Source organism: Palaemon carinicauda, unplaced genomic scaffold (genome assembly GCF_036898095.1).
Source record: "Palaemon carinicauda isolate YSFRI2023 unplaced genomic scaffold, ASM3689809v2 scaffold18, whole genome shotgun sequence".
NCBI classification, from domain to species: Eukaryota; Metazoa; Arthropoda; class Malacostraca; order Decapoda; family Palaemonidae; genus Palaemon; species Palaemon carinicauda.
The window spans coordinates 613,907-620,044 of NW_027169369.1; positions in this window are offsets into that span (position 1 = coordinate 613,907).

Consider the following 6,138-nt stretch of genomic DNA (forward strand, 5'->3'; position numbering starts at 1 on the left):
GAACACTTCGTAGAAGAGACTAGAAGACGCCCATGATGATGCCCTTTAGGGCCGGTGGATCAGCAAGCTGACCTTAGCAGTAGCGATCCTCCGAAAAGGAGTCTCTATGAGTGGCCTCTCTCGCGAACAAGAGAGGTGAACACTTCGTAGAAGAGACTTGCCAAGACCGCGCTCCATCCCTGAAGAGAAACTCAGCAAGGGGGGAGTGAAGTCTGGGCGAAGGGCAGCAACAGCAGTCGGAGATGATGAATTTATTAAGATATGGGAAGTTCTCCCTCTGAAGGGAGAAACAACCTCACACCTGGGGAGGAAACTTCCCTTGGAAGGGAAGTTGTCGAACCTCCTTTAGCGTTCTAAGATGATCTGAAGTGCTGGCCATGTTGTCATTGGAGTACTTCTAAGAGAAGGGATGACGCCCATGACGACGTCCTCCGAGGGACGGCAGTGACAGCAGATTCCCAATGCATGAACAGAACAGCTCTGCTTCGTTGGCACTATTTAATCAAACGAAGAAAAACTGCATAGTTAACTGGGAAAAAAATTAAATAATTATTTAACAGAAATTCCCTAGGGAGGAAGTCCGAAGAGGAACCCCGAGGTAACAACATAAAATAAGAATTAAGTATTGCGCCCTTCCTTCCCCAGACGACATCCACGGGAGAAGAGGGGGGGGGGAGCGGAGTAACTGTAATAAAAACAAAATTATAATTATTCAAATAAGCTAAGAATATTCACTAATAGTGAGAACCACTGATCCTCCGAAGGGAAGTGTTCCCAACGGAGAAAGCTGAAAAGTTAAAATGTAATTAGATTTTCACTAAAAATAAAAATAATTGAGACAAACAAACGGAAGAGAGACCTAACCCGCGCACGGGAAAGGATCTTCCCCAATAGTACGCTGTTGTAATAAAGGTGAACGACCTCGAGAAGAGAGAGACCGTAGTCAATCTTTGAAAGGCCACATTCCCTTCGCTCAGAATCCAAGTTTCCCGTAGGAAAAGAGGAAAAGGCGAAGACAATAGTTGAATGAAGAGAGTCCAGGCAATGACGATTCCCCAGCGGCGGCCGAGTTAACGGAAATATGCCGACGGGAAGACCGATGGACCAGAGAGGGAGAGGTTGTTCCCCACGAAGTGCAACTGTGCTGGCCTTGCTACTACGGAAGTGTCGTTGTCGTATATGTATCACACACACAGCACAAATACTGAAAAGGAAACTTACCACATATCTATACATATATATATATACATAAACATAAAGAATATATATATATATATACATAAACATAAAGAATATATATATATATATATATATATATATATATATATATATATATATATATATATATATATATATATATATATATATATATATATATATATATATATGGATAAATATCAACACAACATCGTGTTCAAATAGAAATAAATTTCTACCTCATACTTGGGATCAAACGCTAGCCCCTTCTAATGAAAGGCCAGTTCGAAACCAACCATGTCACGAGAGCCCATAAAAAGAATTGGAACCTGACGCTAACAGCTGTCCGAGGATTTACCTGGCGAGACATCAGTCTCTTACCAGCGAGTTTTACCCAATTCCCCGGGCCACCACGTGACACAATTGGTAGTAATTCATTCAAATTACCCCTAATGAGTCAATATGGATAAATATCAACACAACATCGTGTTCAAATAGAAATAAATTTCTACCTCATACTTGGGATCGAACGCTAGCCCCTTCTAATGAAAGGCCAGGTCGAAACCAACCATGTCACGAGAGCCCATAAAAAGAATTGGAACCTGACGCTAGCAGCTGTCCGAGGATTTACCTGGCGAGACATCAGTCTCTTACCAGCGAGTTTTACCCAATTCCCCGGGCCACCACGTGACACAATTGGTAGTAATTCATTCAAATTACCCCTAATGAGTCAATATGGATAAATATCAACACAACATCGTGTTCAAATAGAAATAAATTTCTACCTCATACTTGGGATCGAACGCTAGCCCCTTCTAATGAAGGGCCAGGTCGAAACCAACCATGTCACGAGAGCCCATAAAAAGAATTGGAACCTGACGCTAACAGCTGTCCGAGGATTTACCTGGCGAGACATCAGTCTCTTACCAGCGAGTTTTACCCAATTCCCCGGGCCACCACGTGACACAATTGGTAGTAATTCATTCAAATTACCCCTAATGAGTCAATATGGGTAAATATCAACACAACATCGTGTTCAAATAGAAATAAATTTCTACCTCATACTTGGGATCGAACGCTAGCCCCTTCTAATGAAAGGCCAGGTCGAAACCAACCATGTCACGAGAGCCCATAAAAAGAATTGGAACCTGACGCTAACAGCTGTCCGAGGATTTACCTGGCGAGACATCAGTCTCTTACCAGCGAGTTTTACCCAATGCCCCGGGCCACCACGTGACACAATTGGTAGTAATTCATTCAAATTACCCCTAATGAGTCAATATGGATAAATATCAACACAACATCGTGTTCAAATAGAAATAAATTTCTACCTCATACTTGGGATCGAACGCTAGCCCCTTTTTATGGGCTCTCGTGACATGGTTGGTTTCGACCTGGCCTTTCATTTTTGTCTTTTAACTTACTTTTTCTTATACTTGTATATATATATATATATATATATATATATATATATATATATATATATATATATATATATATATATATATATATATATATATATATATATATATATATATATATATATATATATATATATATATATATATATATATATATATAATATATATATATATATATATATATAAATATATATATATATATATATATATATATATATATATATATATATATATATATATATATATATATATATATATATATATACATACATACATACATACATACATACATACATACATACATACATACATACATACATACATACATACATACATACATATATATATATATATATATATATATATATATATATATATATATATATATATATATATATATATATATATATATATATATATATATACAAGTATAAGAAAAAGTAAGTTAAAAGACAAAAATTAATGGCAGTCCAAAATAGCCGAGGAGGGAGAGAGGAAACAATTGCTCTTGCTCCGAGCCAAAAGTAAAGTAACCGAATCACAGGTGTGTGAACGGGAGCGGTAGCAAGCTACCTCCCAAATAGGCGAGGAGGGAGAGAGGAAACAATTGCTCTCGCTCCGAGGCAAAAGTAAAGTAACCGAATCACAGGTGTGTGAACGGGAGCGGTAGCAAGCGGAACAAATAAAATTTATAATTAAAAAGAATACCAATGTTATTTAAGGTCATTACTGTGAGAAATGTGAAAAAAAATAGAATTACAGAGACTTACCTTGAAGTATATTACAAAAAACTTCCAAACCCAAAATTACAATAATTTTAGTAATGTTATCAGAAATAAATTAGGCCTGTTGGTGAACTGGACATATTGTAACCTATATTCATCTAAAATTAATATCTAGTTTGTCAGTGTTAGCAACTCAATTGGGTGATACAGTGTCTCAATTGTGCAACTCCACTAGTGAAGTACTTTATTGAAGGTGCTGACCTTAACAATAAGAATTCCCAGAACATGTATGGTACTAGGTTTTCCAAGAGACTGGGAAATACATTTTTGACAGTAAAAATTGAAAATAGAACCTCTGTCATACTACAAGCCTTGTAGCAGTCTACTGGTAAATTTGCTCTCTGCTTCTTTTGTTGAAAGTAGGAGGAATATGATGAATTTCTTCTTCTTAATGAGTTGGTTATAAGAGGATCTTGGGGATGCAGTGGCTTTGGACATGGGTACTGACAACTAAGTACTAGGGCAAGGTCCTGCCACTAAGCTATCAGTATTAAGTTTGTAACTCTCAGACGAGTATAGACGACAGAATGCGTTTAACAAAGCCACTACAAATATGTTTCCCTGATCTTTCTTTGGAGCCATTACAGGGATTACAGCATGAGTAAAGGTAAGAAAAATGAACAATATGGAAAGTATTAAACAAAAAGATTGCAATGATAAAATGTTATGGAACCATAAATAGCAATCATTACACTATTACTTATTACAAGTCTGCCTAGGAAGACCAGTGGGGGCAGCATGCTGAAGACATACTCCTATCAAAGGATGATGGTTTGTATTTGTGCAAGAGCAAATATATCACAGGAGAAAATATGTATCATGCTTTCATTGAGCAAGTACAATTCCACTGTTGAATTTATGTATCATGGAATCATATCATTAGCTTTTAAGAAGTTTTCTTAATTTTCATAATCACCTACAATGAACTTAAAACAGAAGTTTACCTTTTTCACTCTCAATCTCAGATTCATATTTTTATACTTGGCGGGTATATACTCTATTTGATCTTCTTCGTGGCGTTCTACCCGATCCTCTTCAGGATCCTCTTCGTCACTTGATGGTATGATTAACCCTTCATCATCGCTCAGATCAAAAAAGCTCTTGGGTTCTGAGGATTTTTGAAATAAAAAAAAAAGAAATTGAAGAGAATTATCTTCAAATAATTCCAGTCAATATCACTAGCAAATCCATGCTCTGCATTTACAATAAAATGGCCTTTTCAGTCTTAATATACAAATTAAAATTAAAAAGAATATTAATGTCATTCAAGGTGATTCATGTGAGAAATATGAAAAAATAAATTAGAATTAGAGGTTTATCTTGAAGTATAATACAAAAATTTATGAGCACAGAATTACAATCATTTTTGTAAAGTTATCAGATAAAAAATTAGCCCTGCGGGTGTATTGGATATAATGTAACCAATATCAAGTTAAAAACAATATCTAGTTGGTCAGTCTCAGTATCTAAATTGGGTGCCTGAAGTGTGTGGCTCCACTGTCACACTACACAATTTGAAACAGTCTGCTAGTAAATTCGATCTTTTCTTCTTGGGTTGCAAGCAGCACAATAGTTTTTTTCTTAAAAACTTGGTTATAAGAGGTTCTTGGGATGCAGTGGCTTTGAGTGACATGGGTACTGACTAAGTACACCAGGGCAAGGTCCTGCCATCAGGTTATCAGTAGTAAGTTTATAACTTTAGGACAAGCAAACACGACAGAATTGGTTTAACAAAGCCACTATAAATGTGTTTCCTGTGCACAGATCTTTCCCCGGAGGTATTACTCGAGGGCTGTGGCACCCCTAGCAGCACCAGCCGAACTCGGTTGAGTACCTTGTCAGCCTGGGAGGAACGTAGAGAGGGGAGGTCCCCTTTTTTGTTTTATTTGTTTGATGTCGGCTACACCCCCAAATTGGGGGAAGTGCCTTGGTACATGTATGTATATATTACTCGAGGATTACAAAATGAGAAAGGGTAAGAAAAATGAAAACTAGGAAAAGTGTTCAAACTGCTCCTACTGTATTAAACTCCTTGATTTGTTGAATTTTACAACTCTTTGATGTAAAGCAAATAAGAATTACAGGATTTTATTCTAACAATTAGAATCAATTGTAGTTATCATTTAAATAAAAAGCCAAGAGAATTGTAAGAGGAGTCCAACGATATATAATCATGGAACTATAAACAGCAGTCACTCCACTAGTTATTACAAAACTACCTAGGAAAACCACGGGTCCAAATGAAAAGCTATTGTCAGTAATGTAAAAGTACTAGAGAAGACTAACAGAACTGTTAACAGTATAAAAGGTGCTGATAGCTTAGTTTTATTATGTGACGTTACATGGTGGGAGAGGGTTTATTGAACTTGCCTTTTTTTATTGCTCAGTCCACAGATTGCTGTGTGGACGACTGAATCTTTCCCTAAACATTTTATGCCTCTTTTGCTCCCTTTGTTTCCCACACCCATCCATTCCTTTTCTTTCCCAATACAATTTCAGATCCCAAATTTCCTATACTCTCCACCTTGATATTAACATGATCATGGTCCAGAAAAATCTGTGGTACTATTAATCTAGCTTAGTAATATTCTCTATCTTTGGTGCATCTGATGAACTTGTCTAACTGAACGATCCATAACAGCACTAGTGAGATAAAAGCTTAGCCAAAAATTATGACTAACTATTCTCAAACAATGAATGCAGATGATACAGAACTGAATCAGGCTACAAGGGGT